The sequence below is a fragment of the Bombus fervidus genome, chromosome 9, assembly GCF_041682495.2.
Source record: "Bombus fervidus isolate BK054 chromosome 9, iyBomFerv1, whole genome shotgun sequence".
NCBI classification, from domain to species: Eukaryota; Metazoa; Arthropoda; class Insecta; order Hymenoptera; family Apidae; genus Bombus; species Bombus fervidus.
Genome location: NC_091525.1, coordinates 1,729,277 through 1,754,888, shown reverse-complemented (window position 1 = coordinate 1,754,888; position 25,612 = coordinate 1,729,277). Strand labels below are relative to the sequence as shown.

Below are 25,612 nucleotides of genomic sequence, written 5' to 3'. Positions count from 1 at the left end.
CCTCTGCTGCGACCACGTGTTGACCCACGCCAATAGCTGTTACTGCTTCCCGCTTGGACGCCATTTTGACACTCTCTCGCAAAGTGTCCTTCTCTTCCACATCTGAAGCATCCTTCCTTTTTCGCAGAAAAGGCGTTGGTTTGCATTTCTCTTCGATTGGATTTATTTTTCTTCTCTGCTATTTCAATTTTACTTTTCACATATGCTACCGTTTGATCTTCTTCTCTTAATGCGTCTATTATGTCCGCTATGTAGCTGTATTCTTCGGGTAACATATTCAACATGTAATTCAGCTTTTCCCTCTCACTTACTTGTGCACCTGCACCTTTTAATTCATTTATTAATTTTTCGAAGTTGCTAAAGAACGATGCTGAATCACTGTAGTTCTCAAGTCTTATTTTTTCCAATCTCCTTCTGCATATGATCTGTAGTGCTGTCGACTCTTTCAAGTACATTTCATCGAACCTTTTCACTATTCCATATGCCGTATTTTCTTCCCTAACATATTCCAATTGTCTATTTGAGATGGCACTGTAAATTATATTTATTGCCTTCAAATCCTTTTTGTCCGAATCTTCATTGTCTGTTTCGGTCTTCACTCTAGTTGTAACAATCTCGCACTCTTTATACCTGAGAAACATCTTGATTCTTTGCTTCCACATACCATAATCCTCACCATCGAATATAGGTATCGTGATTTCCGATCTCTCCATTTTAATTGATTCCTTATCTCTTACTCAAGCGTTCCTACGTGCTCGAAGTATATATTTCTTTTTTTTTCTTTTATCCTTTGAACGTTTCTTTCCTTACTGAAACTTACTCGAACTAACTCGTAAGATTGAAGAACCACGCTTTGCTACCATGTAAAGATATAGGAGGGATTCGGAAATACAAATAATTCATTTATTGAGCACACAACAGTTATACATATATTTTATTCACTGAAGACCTCGCAAAGCCACTCGCTCGCACGCTTGTTCTCAACCGACTCTTCCAGATACTTCTAGACGACTGTCAATCGTCTTTTGTCCCAACTAAGGCCTGGACGCTCTCTGACGCTTACACACACATTCACATGTACAGCGTAAATGTATCATCTTCCTAACAGAAACGAAAAAAATTATACTATTAAAGTAAATAATTGTGACGTTACGGTTTCCGTAGACCGTTTTAAACCTGCGTTTATTGTACCGGACGACTTAGAGGAAAAAACAGCTGAAACTCGTAACGTACTGATTCCGGTAGGACGAACGAACGCCTGCGACGAAAGTACTACAAACATCAACAATCACCGCACAGAAGAAAACGCCAGGGATAGGTACGTTATGCGGTTTGAACAAAGAGTCCGTTTTTCCGATTGGTATCAGACATGTTTCGGTTGTCACACACGCAAGAAAACCATCCGCCTAGTAAATAAATAGACCGAACACCCTGAATGCCACATCTGTTGAAACAATAGACTAACGAGACCCCCTCCAAAGGGACTAGATCCTCGGTAGAGGGACCTTCCCAAACCAGCGTAAATACAGTCTGTCGTAGCATTTCGAAGCTATCTGTTGTAACCGTCACTCTGTTGGATTTCTGCAATAAATCTAATCTTTGCGTATCAAGTTCTATTTCCTTCACCCTATTCGTGAAAGAATCATTTCGTTCGTGCCGCGGCGCAAGGACACCACCGGCGATCTGTTAATTTCGCGATCTTTTGTGTCTCCGACGTGACACGGTTAAGAGTCGTAAATTGTCAGACACAGGACGTATCGGGAAAATTTTAAAATAGCGACGACAAAAACAGAAACAGTGTACATAATTTTATGAACACGACTTAATTATAAGGTAATCACTGGTAGGGGGGTGATGTGGCGACACATGATTCATAGGACGAAGCGAAGCGCGAGCGTCTTATGTTGTTGTTGTGCCTCGGAACATGGACACCGCCTCGACACACGAAATTAGCGTTAGATTATCTCTAAGCAAAAACAATGTCGCCGTTGAGGACAACCGTCGTTCTAAGACAAATTGGAATCTTTCAACTCTGCCTCCCTCGCCTCTACCAGTATAAATAAACGGACACGATCGCGAGCGAGGATTATTATCGAGCTATTATCGAGCTATTATCCGAGTTATCGAGTTATCCGCGCGCGGTCTACTCTACCTGCGTGAATACGTTGTGCGAACGTCTATCGACGGTATCTATTATATTCGTAATTTAAATTATTTATTCAAAATATATTGACAGTTGCAGCAGCAATCCTTCTTGTATCCGTGATACCGATCCACTCCTCATCCGCCACAAATTTATGAAGAATTGTATTACTGGAATAAACTTCTTTGGTATCACGAGGTGCATCAAGGAAGGATTCTTAAACAAATTTCGTAAAAAATTATTAACTATTAGATAAATACAATACGAGATTCGAAGAATAATTAATATTAACAAAAACATAATTATTTTATAAGAACGTAATATTCAATTATAGAAATAATTATACGTTAAGTTCTGTTATTAGTAACCATTATCGATGACCGACTTTATTTTTGGTTCTGAATAAGCATTATCTTTGATGAAAACATTTTCTTAAAAAATTATTTTATTATTATTATTATTATTAAAAAACAAGACATAATCTAAGATCAGAAGGAAAACATCTTTTTTTGTATTTTCAATACTTTTTTTGTTCGGAAAATCGGAAATTTTTTTCAAAAATATTAAAGGACGTCAACGTTTATTCGTCCTGCAGAATTTTGGTGAACACATCACAAAAACGGTTTATGATTTCTTTGGTTACGTTGGAAGGAACCATATATTGAAGAAAATCAAACCCTTTTACTATTTCAAAAATATGGACCGAATAGTCGACAAATTTTGCAAATAATGCGAAATTTGCATCAGGAATAAAAGCAGAACGAGAAGGCCGATCGGATTTATGTCGAAACTAGGACCAGCTAAGAAACCTTTTGATATAATGTCATTCGATACTGTCGGAGGTTTTTCTAATAACAACTCACCAAAGAAATATTTGCAAATTCTTATTTACCATTTTTCAAGGGCTGTTTTTATGTCCACGTCAAAAACACAACGCTCAGACGATATCATAAAACTTATAGACTCGATGGGAGAAACCGATTCCATAAAAATTATCCTTGCAGATCGATATCCAGTAATGGCATCCAAAGAAGTCCAAGAATACGCAAAAGAAAAGAACATTAAATTAATTTTTACCTCGACAGACTGTCCATCCTCGAACGGATTAAACGAAAGGGTAAATCAAACATTAGTAAACAGGATCCGATGTAAAATAAATTCAAACAAAAAAAAAAAAAAAAAAAAAGAAAAAAAGAGTGAGAGAGAAACTGGGCAAAAATTGCAGAACAAAGTGTGGAAGAGTACAATAACACAGGGTCACGGGATTTGCTCCGAATCATTTACTGTATGGAAAAATAATTGAAATCGTCCCTAAAGGAATAATTGAGAATAAGATAAACTTAGAAAAAGACAGAGAAGAAGCATTCAAAAACTCAACAAGAAACTTCGAAACTAACAAACAGAAATATGGTCTTCACTCACAATGGAAACAAATTAAACAGAAACAAGTTGGAGGAAATTCGGAAAGGACCTTTCAAAATTTTGGGAAAAATTTCAAATTCCATATACGAAGTGGATAACGGTAATCGTAGATCTGGTGGGAATTTCTTCCACTCGCGTAAACTGGTTTCTTGTAGGGAAGACAATTAACGATGCAATTGTCAACACGAGGAGGGGAGGTGTAAACTCCCTAGAGTTCAAGCGTGATAGGGACTCTCTCTGTTTACGGCTAGCACGACTTTCTTTGTTTCATGGACAGAGCAACTTTCTTTGTCTTACGGACAACCATTTTGAGAAACACTCATTTCCCAAACGGACGGACAGAGAGCAACATCAGAGATAGACAAGATCACAGAAATACGAATAATTATTCAAAACACTGAAGATTGACGGAGAAAGATCGGTAGCCGAGGACGTTGAAAATCGATTCTCGATTTTCAGGTAGACATTGCACAGAACTTATTATTATTTATTGTGTACTATTATAGATTGGTATTAATTGTTGTTTACTCCTGTGTTTCATTTAAGTATTTTGACAATAAACTCAATTTCTTCTTCTTCAGAATCGATCACCTGAATTACCCCGAAATTTACGACATTACATATATATGCAACGAACGTAAACATCTTGTCTACAATTGTTGTTGGAACAAAGAGTACATTATAACCTGTTACCTCAGCGTTATAATCCATTGAACTACCTCTATTATCTTAAACGAAATAGGGGATCGATCAATTTCGTGGCGTTGATTATATTATCGTAACGGGAATTTACGACTCTCGTTGACGCGCTTCCTTCAGATCGCGTTTCTCCGCGAATGGTCGACAAAACAGTAACATTTAAATGTTTCAGTCATGAATAATATTTTGGACATGATATTATTTACATATATTATAGATATGTATTAATAGTCGCACAATTTTTTAATTTATTAAGAAAAGAAGACTGAACTTATGACTTATGAACTGAAGTATCAACCACAATGCAACGATAGACATTATAAGTAAGTCAATGATTGTTATAATCAGGATACCTGTAGACCGCATATCTTAAAAATCGAAAAGACAGCTAAAATATTCTTATCTAATTTTTTCTATTCAAAAACCTTCTTTTATAACGAATGGCCAGAAAATGTATTTTTTGCTCAATTTTTTGACATCTATTCAAGAGTATTCGGAATAATTTATTTAAAAATGATTTCTCAACTAATGGATCCTTAGTTTCTTGGTCCGATATAGTCTGACTGCAGAATTTAGAAAAAAATAAATGTACGCCAGAAATTTATAAATTACCAGAAAAACACATACGGTCAGATTGTTTCGATAAAATGAAATGTAAACTTGCTCTCGATGTCTTTAGTAAGGCACGGTCAGCTGCCGCCAGACGGCCTCTCGGCCTCGAACGTCCGGGAAGAGGCAAAGCTGGAGATCTGGGAGCGGTGGCGCTCCCAGTTGACGGAGGAGGACGCCAGGCGGCCACACCGAGCCGTCCGCACCGTACTTCCCAATTGGGAGGCTTGGAGAGATCAAGGCGGGGTTCCGCTCACCTTCAGGACGACACAGATGCTCACCGGACACGGGGTCTTCGGTGAGTACCTGCTGAAGATCGGGCGGGAGGTGACGTCCATCTGTCACCGCTGCGGGGAAGAGGAGGACACGGCGCAGCACACGCTGGAGTTTTGTCCAGCGTGGGCGGAACCGCGGCGTGTCCTGCAGCTCGACATCGGCGAGAGGTTGGCTCCGGAAGAGGTCGTTGAGGCCATGCTCCGAGGGCCCCAGGAGTTTAACGCTGTCCGCACCTACTGCGAGGAGGTTATGCAGAGAAAGGAGCGGGCTTAAAGGGACCGGGAGAGAAGAGCCGATCCCAGTAGATCGTCGCATCAACACCGCAGAGGCTCCGTACGACGCAGGGGCGCGGCGCCACCGTCGCTGCCCCAGGTGCGTCAGTCTAGGGAACGTGGCGTTAGGGGGAGTGGTTCCCCTTAGCTTTCCAACTCAAGCCGGGACGCCTCCCTAGACAACAATAACGGCAGGGAGATAGACGACGAAGTTGCACTCGGTAGTGATTCGCAAGAGACCCCGGGTGCACCTCTGAACGTCGGGATGACCACCGTGGGGTTTTAGTCGGTAAGAGTTCGACATTGGGGGGGGGGGGGGGGAATCTGAAAAAAGAGAAGTGACAGAAAAGGGCGACGAACCGAGTCATGGACATGAACACGCTACGGAGGAGGTTGCGCTTTCTGGAAAGTAAGGTCAATCGTTTCCAGGAAACGGTGGAACGGCTGACCAAGGAATGTACCAAGAGGGCAGGAACAAACGGAAGTAACGACGGTGAAGGGCAAGCAGTGGGGATTACCACTACGAGGGGGACGAAAGGAAATGCTCCCGGGTATCCAAAGTAAGTGATTATGTCGCGCCGTCTCCGCTGTTCCGATGGGACGGGGAGTAACAAAGCAAAATCGGGAAAGAAGTGAGGAGATTCGGCAGTCCTCGAGATCCGCTCGAGGATAGCAAGACTCTGTTCCTTCGTAAGTTGGAGAAGTGGTGGCGAGATATAATGCCTAGGGGCGCGACCCCCCCCCCCCCCCCCGGCCATGGACGCTGCCACCGTTGCAAACACCGTGCAATCACGGTTGCTATTGGCGAGAAACACCTTGCGTCCGACCGTGAAGTCGTCGATCGATAAGGCAGAATGATTCACCACCGTCGTAGGAGGAGGAAGAGGGAGAATCAGGCTAAAGAACAGAAGGCCAGCGGCGCAGCCTCTTCCAACGGTCCATGCGTCGATTGAGAACGCGAGAGCCGAGGGACGGATGTCGTCGTTGCCGTCGTCGTCGTTGCGAACGGGGGTTTTGGCAACCGGGGCGGCGGCCGGCAACAACAACAAGAGATGAAGGGCAAGGACTTTTACCGAGCTGGCAGCCCGGTTTCCGGCGCCCCTCCGCACAGGGAAAGAATCTGCGGGGGGAGCGGGTAGTGGCGGCGGAGCTGGAGCTAAGAACGGTGATAGAAGGAAAGGGCGAAACGCTAGTGGACGGGACGCGCGTAGAAAAAATGTGCCTGGCCTTCCCCGGCCCCCACTTGTGCCGCGGTATCGCTCACCGTGAAAGACGGCTCGAGTTTTATGTACAGGAAGGCAATATTGGTGGTCAAGAGAGAGATCAAGCTTTCCGACTTTGACATCGTGGAGGTTAGACCGAGGAAGGTGGTCATGGGGGCCGTGATCTTGGAGATCGCCAGTCCAGAGAGAGGCCGAGAGAGGGCCTCGCTTCTGGCCGAGCGTATGGCGGGTGTCCTCAGGATAACGTCAGGGTCACCGGAATGGCGGAATTAAGGATAACCAAACACTCAACCGGGGGATTCTCGTGCAGCGCACAGAGTCCTAGCAGAAGGTCAAATATTTGACATCGAGTATGCTCGTTGCCGCGTTAGGTTATTTTGAAACAGCTAGTTTCGGGGAGAGAGCTATTGTTCTAGAAGCTACCGTGACGGTTTACACCGTCTTTTTAATCGACTGGGGATAGAAACACACACAGCCTTCGGTTCAATTCGGTTATTGTTACGCAAGTTTGCGAAGTTACCACCATGGGCCAGAAAGATGCGCATGCCAAGCATGCGCGACCAATCGGAGCAAGCATTAAGACACTGTGTGACCCAGCTAAGTCTGCTAAAATGGCGAGGATGCCTGTTAAGCATCGACCAAACATACCTCGAAGAGGTGGTGGCTGCTGTCGCCGAGACGGGCGGTTGCCGCACAGACAAGATGAGAGTCGGCGTGGCACGAACCGCCCCGCGGAGCTTCTACTCGGTGTGGTTCCGTTGTCCGTTGACAGCGGCGAGAATGAGTACGAGCGATATGATTGGCAGTGAGCAACATACTGTCCTATAAACAAACGACTAAAACGCTTCGCGAAGCGTTCAAGATTCAGTATATATATAGTATGTAGCATGAGTATATTTTTATTAATCTAGCATATATTGTTTGTTGTGTATACATTCTTGTATATAATATCGTAGAAGCTGAAATATGTCAAAGTAAGAGCCCCGACGTTTAACATTTGAAATAAAAGATAGTGGAGATACTATACGTTGTTCTATACTGAAATTACAATCTTCTTCCGAAAAGTAGATACTCCGTAAAGTATCAGGAAGAAATGATACTACTCTTCAATCGCCACGGGTTTGCAACTTTCCGATGAAAAAAGAAAGGAAAACAGCAAAAGGCACTTAATTTGAAGATATACCAGGAAATAGTCACCGGTGTCAAAAATGTAAAAAACAGCTTTTTGTACAGTTTTATGAACAGCTTCTTCCTCGCGGCAGGCTGATCAATGAATGGGGAGCATGAGGCGGGCATGGGTTTTCGGGCCGTGGGACCACGTCCCGGGAAACCCCGATAGATCTGATGCTCTCTTACAGTCGGGTGGCAGCTGGTCGGTGCCTCTGGCGCCCGTCAATTGTGCCGATCCGATGCGGAGAGTTTCGGAGAAGTTGGTGGGCCCATGCCTGTCAAGACCACTCACCTCACCTTCTTGTGGGGCCCCCCGACACCCTGCACCGGCTTTGACCGGGGCAGGGTGCGAAAGAGTGAGTGGCACCAGGACGGACTTTGTTGATGACCGCGGCGACAAAATTATAAACACCATGGATTGCGACCAAAAAACGAAAATGGTTTACGGTGCCGGGGAGGGATACCCCAGTACCGGCGCAGCGGTGGGTAGTCAAGTGGGCTCACCTGCGTCGTCATCTCACGACCACGGCTGTTCGGGGGTGGACCGCCAGGCCCCCGGATGTGTTTTCACGTCTGGTGAGGCGGGAGGCAATAGTACGGAGATTCACAAGGAACCTCCGAGAAGAATAACAAAAGCATCGCGGAGAACCACGGGCGGGGCGGACGGCGTCTTCCTCGCACCGGCCGCGGTAACGGGCCTCGCGCCGGTAAGGGAGCTAAGAGCGCGGACGAGGTCCGATGACGGGGATTCGGTCGCCTCTTCCGCGTCTCGGTCATCCCTGGGATCGATCGTCTCCGGGGGGAAGAGAAGGCGCATGATGACGCTGACCCCGGAGATTTCTGTGGATTTGGCGCTGGACATACGGATGAGCTCGGCGGCCGACGTGAGCGCCGAGTTCACCAGGCAGGTGTCTAAGATCTTGCGGGTGGCGACGACAGCGCCGAACCTGAAGGGAGCAAGTGTCAAGGACCTAAAAAACGCGGCGACCTACGTCGCCGCCGCATGGAGGGAGCTTAACCTGCAGAGGGCTGAGGTGGTCCACAGCGGTAGCTCCACGGCCGCCAGGCTCGCGGAAGCAAGGCTGACCGCGTTGGAGGAGGAAAACGCGGCCTTGCGTAAAGAGATAACGAGGCTGGCCGCTCGCACCCACGAGTGCCCGCGGTGCAACGGTCGGGCTATTGAGCCCGGCCACCCTCCGCGGGAGGGGAAACAAGAAGGCGCGCGTCTGGACGCCCTAGAGAAAAAGATGGGCGAACTCGGTCCCTCCATCATGAGGGCCATCGAGGAACGGTTCGGGGGCCGAAGACCGCGCAGCCCCGAACCTCGGCGCAAGGCGGGCCAACCCGCTGTCCCACGCGTCACCCAAGCCACAATGCTCCCGAGGGAGCAGGAGGGTGGCGAATGGAGGGTGGTGGAAAGACGGCAGCGGAAGAAAAGGGCCGCAAGGAAGGAGGAGAAAAAAGAGAGAATGCCCGCTGCTCCTTCGTCGCGAGTAACGGGCGTACGGAAGACGGGCGTCGCACTGGTGGCTAAAAAAGGAACGGCGCAGGCGACAAAAACGGCCGGGCTCCCCCGCGCACCGCGTACGTCCGCGGTGACGTTGACTATCAACGAGGGGGTTAAGACTTCATACGCCGATGTTCTCGCGACGGCGCGACAGAAGGTCCCGCTTGCGGAGATCGGCGTCGAATCCCTCGGAATGAGGAAGTCGATGACCGGGGGTATAATTATCCGGCTCCCCGGCGACAGAGACAGAGGAAAGGCGTCGCGATTGGCGACGCGTCTGGCCGAGGTGCTGGATCCGGCCGCGGTGAGAGTAGCGGCCCCGAACAGGACGGCGGAGTTGAGGGTGGCCGGGATAGACATCTCGATCGCTGAGGAGGAGCTGCGGCAGGCGCTGGCCTCAGCGGCGGGATGCGGCAGTGCGGAAGTGCGGGTCGGAGAGATCCGCACCACCAGATACGGCCTTGGGACTGCATGGGTAAGGTGCCCAGTGGCTGGAGCCCGGAAATTAGCCCGGGACGGGAAAGTAGCTCTGGGCTGGTCCACGGCGAAGGTCACGGCTATCCCGAAGAGACCCTTGCAGTGCTTTAAATGCCTGGAGCTGGGGCACATGCGGGCAACCTGCACGTCCAACGTGGATCGCGGGCATCTGTGCTACAGGTGTGGCGGCAGCGGGCATCGTGCCAGGGGGTGTCCCGCCTCCGCGCCCAAGTGCCCGTTATGCGAGTCGCTGGGGGCGCCAGCCAACCACAGGATGTGCGGGGCGGCATGTGCTCCGCCGAGAACTAAGAGGAAGCCACCGATCCGTGAATCGACCGCGGAGGTAACGCAAGAGGGGAGCACCGTCGAACATTCAGCGGCAGATGGCCGGGAGGAGGCCATGGAGGTGATTGAGTGATTTTAACCGTCTCCTCCAATGCAACTTGGGCAGATCGAGAAGGGCGCATGACCTGCTCCTCCAGACTATCCGGGAGGGAGAGGTCGCCCTCGCGACAGTGGCCGAGCCGTATCGCGTCCCTGACGCTCCCAACTGGATCGGGGATTTGGACGGACTGACGGCCATAACTTGGACGCCGACCCTGGGCGCCTTTGGCGCCCTGCTCGACCGTGGCAGCGGCTACGTCGCGGTCGAATGGGCAGGAATAGCGGTGGTGGCGGTCTACGTCTCCCCCAACAGCGGCCTGGCCGCGTTCGGGGACTTTCTGGACGATGTCGGGGAATGCGTCAAAAGGTGCTTTCCCCGTCAGGTGCTGGTCCTCGGGGACTTGAACGCTCACTCGACGCAGTGGGGGAACTCCGCGACGAACGCCAGAGGAAGATGGCTGACAGACTGGGCTGCGGGACTCGGACTCCTGCTGGTAAACAAGGGTACGGCGAGCACCTGCGTGGCGTGGAGGGGGTCCTCCGTGGTCGACATCACGTGGGCCACCTCGAAGCTGTACCCGAGGATCCGTGACTGGAGAGTGGCCGAGGGAGTCGAGACCTTGTCCGATCACCTCTACATACTTATGGAGGTGGTCTCGGAGGACGTGGACGAAAATAACAACCAAGTCGCCCGAGGTGGTGCGAGCCGCTCCGGCCCGCAACCACCCAGATGGCGCCTGAAGGAGCGGGACAGGGAGATGTTGCGGGCGGCAGCCATCGTCTCGGCGTGGAGCTGGGACGCCCAAGGGACGACCAGTCTGGGAAGCGTCGACGAAGAGGCGGAGATCCTCCAAGAATACATGAGCGCGGCGTGCGACGCCTCGATGCCGCGCTCCGTCCCGGGCGGTGGACGCAACCGCAGCGTTCACTGGTGGACGCCGGAGATAGCGGAATTGCGGGCGAGCTGCGTACGGGCACGCAGAAGATTCCTGAGGGCCCGTCGCCGTAGAAGGACGCGCGACGAGGAGGAGATCTCCCGCTGCTACGGGGTCTACAGAGAGGCGAGACGAACTCTGCAGCGGGAGATCATGATCGCGAAGGCTCGGTCTTGGAAGGAGCTGATCGAGGCGGTTGAGTCAGACCCGTGGGGGCGGCCGTACAAGGTGGTAACGAAGAAGTTGCGACCCGCGGCCCCCTCGCTGACCGCCAACATGGATCCGGTACTGCTGGCCAGGGTCATCGGGACGCTGTTTCCGCGGCAGGACAGCGACGCGGGGCGGTCGGGATCGTCCCTCTCCTCCGGCGGGGGCGAGACGTCGTCAACAGCAGCGGTGGCGACGACGTCGACGGAGCGGAGCGAGGAGCTGCAGGTCACTCAGGAGGAGCTTCTCGCGGCAACTAAGAAGATGGCGTCCCGGGACGTGGCACCGGGTCCGGACGGAGTTCCGGGCCGAGTCTGGGCGGAGACGATGGAGGTGGTGGCCCCTCGCGTGCGGCATCTGTTTACCCGATGCCTGAGGGAGGGCATCTACCCGCGGATATGGCGGATGGCGAGATTGGTCCTGCTGCGAAAGGAGGGTCGTCCGCCGGAATCGCCGTCAGCGTACAGGCCGATATGCCTGCTGGACGAGATCGGGAAGCTCCTCGAGAGGGTGATCGCCGCCCGTCTGGAGGCCCATATCTCGGGGCGGGTTCCCGGATGGCACGACAGTCAGTACGGCTTTCGCCGGGGTCGCTCCACGGTGGATGCTGTGAAGCGGGTGAGGAGCATGGCGGAGGACATGGTTTCCCGCTACGGAACGGCGGTAGCGGTCTCCCTGGACGTCAGCAATGCCTTCAACTCTATCCCCTGGGCGAGGATAATGGAGGCTCTGCGACATTTCGAGGTGCCGGCGTACCTGGTTGTGGTCATCGGAGCCTACCTAAACGATAGGTGGATCACCTTCACTGGGAAGAACGGGGAAGAGAGAAGGCGCGTGGAGCGCGGCGTCCCGCAGGGTTCGGTGTTGGGACCAATCTTGTGGATCACGGCCTACGACTCCGTCCTTCGATACCCGATGCCCCCGGGCACGGGCTTGGTCTGTTACGCCGACGATACCTTGGTGCTAGCCGGGGGACGGTGGTGGAGCGAGACCGTGATTCTCGCGGAAGACGCTGTGGCATGCGCGGTGCACGCTATTCAGCGACTGGGATTGAACGTGTCGCCGGCCAAGTCGGAGGCCCTATGGTTCTTCGACCGCCGCCGCAGGGGATCCCCTCCCGATGGTTTGTCCGTGGCCATAAATGGCGAAGCGGTGCCGGTGAAGTGTCGTATGAGGTACCTGGGCCTCACCATCGACAGTCGGTGGACGTTCGGACCACATTTCGAGCTCCTGGTCCCGAGGGTGACGGCTGCAGCCAACGCCTTGTGCGGCCTTCTTCCGAATATAGGCGGAGCAGGGTCGGGAGTCCGCCGACTCTACGAGGGAGTGATCCGGTCCCGGGTCCTCTATGGGGCACCGGTGTGGGCCCAAGACCTGATGGCCAACCGTCGCAGTCGTACCCTGGTGAGGAGACTGCAAAGGACGATCGCTATCCGAATAGCCAGAGGATATCGAACAATATCCTACGAGTCGGCGACAGTGCTGGCGGCGTCCCCCCCGTTCGAGCTGCGGGCCCTCGAGCTCTGTCGGGTGCATGAACACCTGAGGGCACCGCCTTCGACGGTGGCGCTGTCGCTGGGCGGCCTCTCGGCCTCGAACGTCCGGGAAGAGGCAAAGCTGGAGATCTGGGAGCGGTGGCGCTCCCAGCTGATGGAGGAGGACGCCAGGCGGCCACACCGAGCCGTCCGCGCCGTGCTTCCCAATTGGGAGGCTTGGAGAGATCAAGGCGGGGTTCCGCTCACCTTCAGGACGACACAGGTGCTCGCCGGACACGGGGTCTTCGGTGAGTACCTGCTGAAGATCGGGCGGGAGGTGACGTCCACCTGTCACCACTGCGGGGAAGAGGAGGACACGGCACAGCACACGCTGGAGTTCTGTCCAGCGTGGGCGGAACCGCGACGCGTCCTGCAGCTCGACATCGGCGAGAGGTTGGCTCCGGAAGCGGTCGTTGAGGCCATGCTCCGAGGGCCCCGGGAGTTTAACGCTGTCCGCGCCTACTGCGAGGAGGTTATGCAGAGAAAGGAGCGGGCAGAGAGGGACCGGAAGAGAAGAGCCGATCCCAGTAGATCATCGCATCAACGTCGCAGGGGCTCCGTACGACGCAGGGGCGCGGCGCCGCCGTCGCTGCCCTGGGTGCGCCAGATTAGGGGATGTGGCGCTAGGAGGAGTGGTTCCCCCTAGCTTCCCAACTGAAGCCGGGATGCCTCCCTAGACAACTACAACGGCAGGGAGATAGACGACGAGGCTGCACTCGGTAGTGATTCGCAAGAGACCCCGGGTGCACCTCCGAACGTCGGGATGACCACCGTGGGGTTTTAGTCGGTAGGAGTCCGACACTACACGGTCGTTGCTACGCAGCGCCGAGTGTCCATGAGGATTTCCCCACGATAAAAAAAAAAAAAAAAAAAAAAAAAAAAAAAAAAAAAGGCTGATCAATGAATACATGTCGGCTTGAAACACAAGAAATTGCTGATAAAGGAAAAATGCCTAACAATTGTGCCATTTGCGATTGGTAGAATTATTGTCGAAACGTGGTTATGTTTGTTGTCATTAATTGTTTATTCCCTATATTCCAGCTGCATTAGTTCTCGTCGAATTGTTGTCCAAGTTACCTGCGCGAATTATTGTTCGTCGTAAAAGTATATACGATATATTCGTTTTAAAAGTATACACGCAATTATTTCTGTATCACATCGAAACTGCACCAGATCCACTCGTCCACAGTAAACCCTGCCCCGCCCCGCACCTGATCGACTCAAACAGGTTAAGACGGAGTTTGAAATGATGATCGAGCAAAAAGTGCTGCGGCCATCGAAAAGCCCATGGGCATCCCTTCTGCACGTCGTATCAAAGAAGGACGGAGGCCTATGGCCTATGACCTTGCGGCCATTACTGTGCATTGACCGCCCGCTCCGTACCCGATAGATACTCACCGCCGCATATTGAAGACTTCGCGTAACAGCTGTGTAGTAGGCGTATCTCTTCTAAGAACGACCTCGTCCGTATTTACCATCAAATACCGATCGCACCCGAGGACGTTAAAAAAACTGCGATGGCGACCGCGTTTTGGCTATTCGAGGCAGTTAATATGACGTTTGGACCGCAGAACGCCGCGCAAACATGTCAGCGATTCGTAGACGAAATCATGAGAGAGCTCGAGTTCGTCTACGCATATGTCACAATAAAAAAATCGAAGATGAAAATTAAAAAAGAGAATTTATTGATTACAACAATGATAGTTTAGCTCCAGCCGTGACTTTCCAAAACAGAAGCTCTGACAACTCGACTTTCTATTGGATTCGATTCTTTTCCCTTTGTCGCCCCCCAATATTCCATCTATTCACGCGTTTGTTAGGCGTCCGCGACCGTTGCCACGCACACCTTCTTTTCGAACATTCGGCGGAAGGATCGTTGGAATATCTATGGCTCCTTAAGCATTTCGCTTCGGTCATATACATTATTAACGAGTGCCGCCACATCTTTATCTCCGTCATCAGTCCATCGGTTTTCAAATGTGCCGGTCGTGACACATACATCGACGACTTTCTAATTGCTTGGAAGTACGAGAAGCAACATCGCGAACACTGGCGAACGTTGTTTAATCGCCTAAACGACTATGGTGTCGTAATCAATCCCGCGAAATGCGAATAAGGCGCGCGTGAATTACTGATAGAGAGTGATGTAGCGGCACATGCGTCATAGGACGTTTCGATTCCATGGTGCCTCACGTAGTTGTTTTGCCACACGATATTCAGCATAATTTCAGTAAAATTTGAAATACGAAGGTATTAAGATCTAAACCTATCTATTTCACGGGAAAATTTAATACTGTAATTACTCTAAGTATTCATTAAGTGATCTATAAGTAATTGAACTCAATCTAACACTTCTATGATACGTTAACGTTAAATACGATAACGTTAAATGTCAATAGGGAATCCAATCTTAACACAAAAAATTACAAAAGTGTGGTGTGAATCAGTGTCTTGCAGATGACATGCAGTCTTCAAATCCAAATGATACAAGAGTTATCCAAAATCTTATTAGATTATTTTTTTGTTGAAAATTTTCGATACAAGTAATTATATAATGCGAGCAATATATGTTCCTTAACTTTTGTTGCAAAATTTTCTGATTCAGTATTAATCTTACAGGAGTCTAATCGAACAAAAACATATATGATTGTGATTTCATATATATACACTGTTATCTTCTTGCGCTATTTTAAATTTCGACCAATGTATCTCAGAAAATAGAAAATACACAACAATCTCTAAGCGATCACAATGTTTCTCAACTTCTGATAATAAGTTTATTTCAAATTTATTTTTATTGCTCAATTCTGCCCCATATATCAGTCTCTCAAGAGCTTGAATTATCAAACAGATTTCGGGTACGGGAAAAGATAATACATTTAAGTTCTCCATACACCAAACAGGAAAGATAAAATTGCAGATTCCACCGTTGCTATACCGACGAACAAGAGGAATAATGGCAGCGCAGGCCCATCAATTAATTCAAAAGCATGTACAATACGTTGAAAACTGAAAAAGTGCAGTTCTTTACATTCGTACCACAGGAGCACCATGTAAATGGGATTGTAAAAAGTATATGTGAGGACCACTTTCCGCAAAATGTCTTCGAAGAACTAGTTTTAACATCATTCAGGTCAAAGTTGTTAAAGTAGACAGATTCGAAACTAAGCATCTTCAACAACACAGTAACAAAACACGACACGTTCATCATGAAACTATCATTTGGAAGCGTGACAATGAGTGTTCCAGAGGCACTATATGTTCGGCAAGATAGTGACACGAGATATATACAGGAAATCCTACTGACTACAATGCAAGAACTCGAAGAATCGATTACGTTGCAGTGAACTGCAACAGTAAGAGAGCAGAATACGGTGTGTAAAGTGTGTTGGGCGATCACGCTCCGAACTCATGCCCGATAAACAGATATACAGTTGTGAGCCAGCAAACGAAGAACAGGAAGTCAGGCCCTATACAGAAGATACTCGATTTGTTTAGAAATCATGAAGCGTGCTGAAATGACAGAGAAGTGGAAGTAAAATAAAATCATTCAACAACTTTGTAAGCTCGCCAAAGAGCTTCACACGTTTTCATGCCTTTACTCCTGATCAATGTAGTAACCCCTGGTCTCAGTAGGGCGCACGATGAGTATGGACAACATGGTGAACCTGATGGACAGCATAGAACCTTTCAAGGAATTGTTCCATGTTCAGTTGACGGAAATGAACGGATTATCGTTAATATGACACGGATAAACTCTGGCATATTTACCACAAGTGACTTTGGACGTCTAACAAATTTCGCAATTGCGAAACTCAATACCAATCCGCTTGTCTCTAATAATCGTAAGTTACTACTGCTGCAGCCCCTGCAAGCTCACTCGTTTGTAACGGACCTGGTGGCACAGACGAAGCTCACGGACAGACATAAGATGCAGATCAAAGGTCTTCGATTCGAAAGAGTGTGACCACCTGAACTCGAAGTTCGAAGGCGGAACGGATTTGAAGCGGTAATCACTAGCCGTACAGACAAGGGGAAAATAGAGCTTTCAGTTGTCATGATAAACCTAGCAAACAAAACGCGGCTTTTCATATATTCTATTTTCGTTGCAGGCTCTTAAGCTTGTTGTCTTGTCACAACGTCTTTGCCGATGAAACGAACGCGCTTTTCGAAAAACTCTATCTGTGCGATACAAGTTTTTCATCCTCGGTGGTGATCATAACGCAAAACACGTTCCCTGAAGCAGCACGTTAAATAATAACAGAGACGAGAACCTGTGACACTGATTTAACGAGTGACAGGTGGATCTGGTCCTCCAGTCCATTGACAATGATTTTGATTTGTCAAGGCGCAGTCGTTCTTGGATTTCGTACTCGCGGAAAAGCTGGATATTTTTCAGCACCGAGCTGTCACAATTTGTTATCTTTGCCGGCGAGGGTAAGAACATTGAGACAACAGTCACGAAGTGGGTATCGTCCTCCAGACCATAAATAATAATATTCTTTCGGCTCTAGCTGCCTCCGTTCCAGCTCTCACATGGGATTTCAATTGCGTTGAGAGATATCTGGATTCTTGCTTCGGAGGTTTGCTTTAAGACAAACACAGAATCTCCCGCATCTTAAATCGGCTGAAGAAGCGCTTCGGCACACTATGTTACTCTATCTCATCGTTCATCGAACACGGCAAGTGCTATAGAAACATAAAAAGGCGTATCATGAAGGCCCCTGATAGATTCACCAGTTCTCCTGAAAGATTCCAAAAGTATGTTTCCGCAAGTTAGACGAGTGCTAAGCAACAGGACTCGTGATCGGTGCCTTGAAATTTGCTTCAGACGATTCTCATCATATTCCACAATTGAACATCCTTCTCTCCTAGTGCGACAGAGCAGAAGATGCATCGTTACTGGTACCAAGCCGATAAACAAGTCGAGATCATGACGTCTCCGCTGCCGCCGGTTTCCCAGAACTCAATAGTAATGCAATGAGACGCCAAGAATAAACGTGTACGCAACACGTACTTCTGTTACTCATGATTATGTGTCGTAACTTCTTTTCAAATTATAAACTGTTCTTTGTACAGATCTTTAATTTCCATTGAGCTATTTAATCAGTTTAAACTTGTTAAACTTGTATCACTTGTTACAATAGCATGTTATTTGTATGTAGTGAAGCATTCTTTGTCCGGTCTCCTTCCTACCGCGCGGCAAGTATCGTGAATCCTGCAAGACTACTGGGTACAAATTTTGAATGTGTACGCCGAAATGTGTGTGGTGATCTTCTCAGATTCTCAAATTTCATAACCTTGAAAATTCAGATTTTCGTTGAGTTGGGACTGCTGGAACAAGGTGTGTAACTTCATCGGAGGAAACAGGGCTAGTAACCGCTCCAGCTCCGATGTTTCAGAGAATTATTACACATCAGTAGATTCATTAACGTTTCAATATAAGTTTCTGAATGGAAAAAGGTTATCTGGCTTCGATATCTTCAACGCAGTACCAATATAGCTTCCGCAAAGATACACATTCCTCTTCACCTTGATTTTCAATGATCTCTTGAACCTGCGTATTTTCCTAAGATATGGAAGATGGGGAAAGTGGTTCCCTTGCCAGGAAAGGATAGGAACAGACCAAATCCAGCCAGGTACAGATCAATGAGTTTGCTGTTTGCAGAGTATCCATTAGTAAGGTCTTTGAGAGGGTAATACAGAGACTCATACTGTTTCATTGTAAAGAGGCTTCCATCCCTCCCGATCAGCAATTTGGCTTCCGGTACAAATACAGTAAGGTTCACGCAACAATAAAATTCGTGTCAGACGTCTGATGGTAGGAAAACTCTCCTCATAGACCTAGAAAAGGCTTTTGACATGTTTCGATCGAGCGGTTTGGTGTAAAAGCTGATACGATAAGGTTTCCTTAAACATTTAGTTCAGGTGATTTGGTCCATAATCTCCGAAAGGTGCCTCATGGGATAGCGCAAACTATAATGTCGTCTTCGGAGTGGATGACGGGCTGCAACTGGGAACGTTCAACAGCTCCAGCCAATTTAATTAGTATTTTCGTCATGTTTTGAGCCTCTTCCATCTCAATAGCAACCTTAACGTATGCGCGTTGGTATTTGTTAATGACCTCCTGATTTACGCGGCGGCAATGTATACGTCAAAAATTAATTCCAAGCCAGAGATAGTTGTAGATCGAATTATGGTTTACTGTGGTAACTGAAAGTTCCGTATAAATACTAGAAAGTGCGAGTCTATCCCTTTCGTGCTGTGACATTTTAACTTCAACTTCAACCGTGATGTGACTCGACATTCTCGCTGATTTCTTATCACCGGCAATAGCCTCTACCCGTTCCGCATAAGAAAATGGTAAAATATATCTGTATATATTTGTATTGTAAATTACAGATTACACAGCATATTAAAACGCAAATGTAACATAAATTAGAAAAATCTTTTATAGCAAATAATGGTTCGTTTTTCTCAAAGCATCTCCACGCGAAGTGTAGTCTTCTTTTGTACAAATTGTTGACAATAACCCAAATATTATTCCGACTTATGCCTGTCCGATTTCGTTCCACGTCACAACGAGCCAGAAGGATTAGCTCAGGCGTTTCAAACGGAAATGCCCGAGGCATTGCATGGGGTTGTATCGCTCGAGCTGTTTTACATACCAATACAAATATTTTATATAATTTTATATACTATATATAAATTACACATAGCTTTTAAATTCCTTGTGTCTGTAGGACGCGTTGAGAGTGAATGAAGTAATTGAGTAATGAAGAACCATATAGCCGAAGTGCGCCTAATCGTTGGTCAGCATTGATGGAGACTGGTATGATCCAACTCAGTACTTTGAATTCATTTAAAAAAATGATATAAGTATACACCATCTATTTTCCTCTTCAGGATTAATATTTCAACAAAACCGGGAACATGTATAAACCACGATAAATAATTTACAAAAAATGTACAGACGAAACTACCGATCAGCTTTGCTAATAGATTATATTAACCCTTTTGCCCCTAATGCCGGATATATCCGGCATGTACGATGTGACGCGATAAAATCGTTTGTTCTTTGTGACTGCAAGACGGGTTACATTCAAGACGTTGTTATTTATATGGAGGCTGGTACTACTATGGGACCCGAATATAAAGACTGTGTTAAATTGGAAAGTATTGTAATGTCCCTCCTAGAACCATATTTAGGTAAAGGCCACACCATTTTTTTCAACAATTGGTATACAAACCTTGCATTATTTGGTATATTATACAAAAATGTTACAAATGTGTCTGTCACCGTAAAAGAGAGAAAAGAAGCAATACCAGAAATGAACAAAAAATTACAAAAAGGAGAAGCGTGCTTTCGCTCGTTTGTAAATATATTAAACATAAATTGGCACGATAAAAAAGAGATTTTTATGATCTCAACAATACATACAGAAGACTTTGTGGATGTATCAAAACACTACAGTGCACAAGAAATTTTACAGAAACCATCTTGTGTACACGACTATAATAAATTGCTGGGTGCTGCATATAGGATCGACATTGTCATCAGCACTATAAATTCTACTCGCAAAATAGCGAAATAGTACAAAAAAAATATTTCTTCCATTAGATTAATATGTATTTATGGAATTCATATTGTCTGTACAAATTGAGAACCAACAAAACAATATCAATTGCGAAATTTCAACTGAAATTAATAGATCAAATTTTAAAGAAATATTAGAAAAAGAACAACTCCACGTCCTATTACACCCGGAAGTAATCACTCATCAAGACTCAACGGGAGACATTTTCCTTCGCTTTATGAAGCTACAGGAACAAATAGAACAGGATAAATCACGAGGATGTGTTTGGTGTGCGAGAAACGATAAAAAACGAGAATCTCGTTATCAATGCCAATAATGTGATGTTGGCTTGTACGTATTTTCATGTTTCAAAACATATCATACTGAATTAAATTATTAATCACTGTATATTATTCTTTCACTATTTTCAATCGTTAATCAGACTCTTTGTACCCATTAAATAAGTTTATATCCATTATGTAGAAATTATGAGTATATTTTTTAAACGAAAAGTCCCTTTTCTTCCGAGATAAACTGTCCACGCGCGATGCGTACACTTTCGACGCAGAGTCCAATTCAGTCGTGGTGCTACGGCGGACCGAATCGCCGTAGCAAAAGAGTTAATACCGATAAGAAAATCCCAGGCCTGGTTGTCTCTAACCAAATTACGATGATCCCCAAAGATGTTGACGCAATGTGATTTCCGCCAGTGCGCTAAATGTCAAAATGAACAAAATTAAAAAAAGCGCGCATAAACGGCGAGAGTAACTATCATTCCCCCCCCCCCTCTCTCTCTCTCTAAAGGGAAAGCAACACGCCGCTGGACTTAGTCGCGTATAATGCAAATCTCTTAAGGCCGGTAAGCAGCATGCCGCTGTTAAACGCTTGTGCTGTGGGTCCTTCGGAGTGCCATAGTTGCTCGGGGGCAAGGGAGACCTCGGTCTTGTCTGCTCAAGTCGCACTCCTACTTCCCCTCGGCGTGGGGAATGGTCCCCCGGATGCGGCGTCCATGGCTAAACGGAGTGCGGCGACGAAGGAGCGGAGAATATATAAATAAACAATGAATCGGCTTACCGAGTTAACGGTCTTATAACGTGAATAAGAGGAGCGTAACATCTATCTATAAATAAAGGAATCCGTTCCTTTAGAATCTGTTGACGACCTGGCTATGAAATGGATTTTGCGTCGGGTTAGTTGGACAAACGTACAGGTTTCACAAAGAATAATAATGCGAAATCGAAAAGGTAAATAATGCCTCGCACGCAGCATTTCTCAGTCCCAGAAGCGCTCTTGGCGGATTTATCCGCTTCGGAGGGGACTACAGTTGACGACCCGGCTATGTCCATGTACTTGAATTCTAAGATCATGGTGCCGTTAGTGGGGGAACGGGTTGCTTGTCCGGTCTATGAGAAAAGGGAAGTCCACCTTTTCTTTATGACACTAACAGACCTGGACAGCCACCTTGATCAACATCACACGGATGCCCACATCGAATGGTGGTGCATATACTGCGAAAAAAGTTTCCCGAAGCTTCATGCGGTAAAGTGCCACATACCGAATTGTAGTGGCACAAGTCAAAGTAAAGAAGGCGCGCATAAATGCGAAGCTTGTCCCATGAGCTTCGGGATTCAAAGAGGGCTATCCACCCACGAACGGTATGCGCACCCTGCCATAAGGAATGAAAAAAGAAAGGGAACGAACCCCCCGAATACAAGAAAATGGACAGCAGAGGAAGTAACACGGGATGCTCGGGATCCATTTTGAATTACTGCCGGGGTATATACTTGTATGTCCTACTTATTATTTATTTATTCATTTATGTAATTTTATATACTTATTGCTATTGACTTATGTCAATTTGAAATGAACGTCAGTTATAAGTTCTACGAGGGTGTACCTCTGAAGTATGGTGTATGCAGTACGCCGATGTTTAACGGTCGTATTGTGGATACCTTCGACAGTCACAGTTGCTCGGGAGCAGGGGAGACCTTGGTACGCTGTGTACGACAGGGCGATTTATGCCCCGGTCACGGTGTACATGGCTAAACGGAGTGTAACGTCAAAGGAGCGGAAGATAAATTTATATTTTACTTCATAAATTGGCTTGCCAACCAACGGTTTGCACCGTGAAGATCCTTGGACGATAATATAAGTATAATAGGAATCCGTTCCATTGATGGGAACATTGACGACCCAGCTACGTAAAGCTTATGAGGCGGACAAGATTGGATGAATTGCACAGATTACAGAAACGTTTAGTTAAAATTAGTAGAAACAAAGATAATGCCTCGGATGCAGCGCCTCTCGGCCCCAGAAGCGCTGTGACGGATTTACTCGTTTTGGAGGGGACTACAGTTGACGACCCGGCTATGTCCCTGGAATTGCATTTTAAGGTCATGGTGCCGCTAGTGGGGCATCGGGTTGCTTGTCCGGTCTGTGAGAAAAGGAAAGTCCACCTTTTCTTTATGACGTTAACAGACCTGGACAGGCGCCTTGATCAACATTACACGGATGCCCACATCGAATGGTGGTGCATATACTGCGAAATCAGTTCTACCTGAGCAGCTAAGCTGAGCGGACGTGTGAATCAGTGCCTCCGTAAGTGCGTCAAGTGAGAAAACAAAGTGACACAAGTCACAACCAATCGCTAAATAAGCAAAACAATGTAACAAATACCACCAATTAAGATACTAAAGAATGGCGAAACATACATTATAAACAGAGCTGTAGATACAACAAACCCAATCCTACCAACAAACGAAGAACACGATTGTTCAGTTACAAAGGAAACAGAAATGGAAACCACAGAAACGAATGACGAGAGGAATAATATCAACAACGATTTATCACACCATAATGAAAACTGGAAGGTCGTAACTCCCAGCAAAAGACGAAAAATAACATCAAACACAAATGCTAGGAGGGCTGTAGAAACAGAAAGGCAACAATAGCTCTAAGAAATTCCACTCTAAAACTCCTTCAGCGCACTGCGACAAGAGAAGGAAACAGACCCAACTGAAAAACCAAAAATACACAACGCCAAACCACCACCAATCTACATAGATGCACAGAGAACCAATAGAAGGAATAGAACTGAGCTGCTATCAGTTGCTGCGCAATGTGCAAAAATTGTAGAAATCAGGATCAAATAAAACATCGTTTTATTTGTTAGATAACTTTTGCGAGAACTAATAAACATTAGAAGCTTGATTTTTGCACACTTTTGAAAATTAAGAAAAGTTATATTTCCACAAAGCTTCAAGTTCGTATACTCAATTGTATATACATAATGTAATAATAAATGAACCCCGAACAAAACAATGTGGCTGTTACGTGCAACCGTCAAACGAAGATGAATTAAAATTTTCCGGTACTCCCCCGACTAGTATAAATAAACGAACGCGATAGTAATGTGACCAGTTTTTCAGTCTCAGTCTCGAGCGTTTTTAATAGCGGTCAATACATAGTCTTAGCGAACATTCTCTCTATCTATTATTTTAAAATATATTTGACGGTTTTCAATATCAAGAAGGATCATCGATTCCATATAGTTCCTGACAATTTTCCCCTAATCGAAGACGGAATAATCGGACTCCCATTCCTTACGAAGTACCGATATAACGTCACTAACGATAAACTGACCCTAGACGAGATCACATTACCTTTCCAGAGCACCGATAACGAGATAGGACCAGGCGAAACTTTAACCTCAACCCAATACATCGGAGGAAAGCCCACCACAGTATGCTTTATCAACACTGATTACAAACAAATATGAAAAACCCGATAGATTAACGCAAATTAATAAATATGCGCGAGTAATACGCACTAAACATATTGATCCAGAACATCGAGAACCTCTTGAAAAAATCCTTATTAACTACTTAGACGTTTTTAACATGGAAACGGACTCACTACCATGCACTAACTTAACCGAACATACAATCACACAACATACAAACAGACAAACCCATAAACGTCAAATCTTATAGACCGCCCGAATGTCATAAAAAAGAAATCGAGACTCAAATCAACGACATGTTAAACAAACACATCATAGTACCATCGGATAGTCCATATAACGCACCAATTTGGGTAGTTCCAAAGAAATTAGACGCATCAGGTAAACAAAAGTGGAGGATTGTTATAGACTTTCGGAAGTTAAACGAGCAAACAGACCAAGACGCGTATCCTTTACCGAATGCGGACGAGATACTCGATCATTTAGGCAAGGCTAAATTTTTCTCAGCCCTAGACCTCTCATCAGGATTTCACCAGATACCTATGGAACAAAAATCAAAAAAATATACTGCGTTTTCAACTCCACAAGGTCACTTTCACTATAATCGCATGCCCTTCGGACTCAAAAATGCACCGGCAACGTTCCAATGCATGATGGATTCCGCGCTACGGGGCTTAGTAGGAAATAACTGCTTTGTATACTTAGACGATATCATAATATTCGGAAGCACCATCCAAGAACACAACCGAAATCTAGCTATTGTATTAGACAGATTACAAAATTTAGGGTTAAAAATACAACCAGATAAATGCGAATTTTTAAAACCAGAGTTAGAGTATTTAGGGCACGTAGTAACAAAAGAAGGAGTAAAGCCTAACCCCGAAAAGATCCAGGCCGTGAAGTATTTTAAAATACCAAAAACCGCGACTCACATAAGATCATTCTTAGGACTCGTTGGGTACTATAGGAAATTTATACGCAATTTTTCCAAAATCGCGAAACCACTGACGGACCTCACAAAGAAAGACACTCCATTCCACTGGACTGATAAACAACAGCTTGCATTTGACACACTGAAATAAAAATTCTGTGAAGCCCCTGTACTGCAATACCCGGACTTTGAAAAAACATTCACGTTAATAACAGACGCAAGTAACGACGGATTAGGAGCAATACTCTCCCAAGACGGACATCCATGCTGTTCCATATCCCGAACCTTAAACCCTCCTGAGAAAAACTATTCCACAACCGAAAAGGAGTTACTAGCAATAGTATGGTCAATCAAAAGATTAAGACAATATTTGCTTGGTAGAAAATTTAAGATTCAAAGTGATCATCAAGCTTTGAAGTGGCTAAAAAATGTTAAGGATCCCTCATCGAGACTCATGCGATGGCGCTTGAGACTCGAGGAGTATGATTATGAAATAGTATACA

General features: G+C 46.5%; 1 long non-coding RNA gene across 2 annotated transcripts in view; it reads right to left on the bottom strand.

Moving 5' to 3' along the window:
• Window positions 1–1,109: 1,109 nt before the first annotated feature.
• LOC139990905 (uncharacterized) overlaps window positions 1,110–25,612 on the bottom strand; it is a 47,132-nt gene continuing 22,629 nt past the window's right edge. For both annotated transcript variants that reach the window (XR_011800689.1, XR_011800688.1), the window contains exon 4: window positions 1,110–2,359. This is a non-coding gene — a long non-coding RNA (uncharacterized lncRNA). The remainder of the gene's footprint in view (window positions 2,360–25,612) is intronic.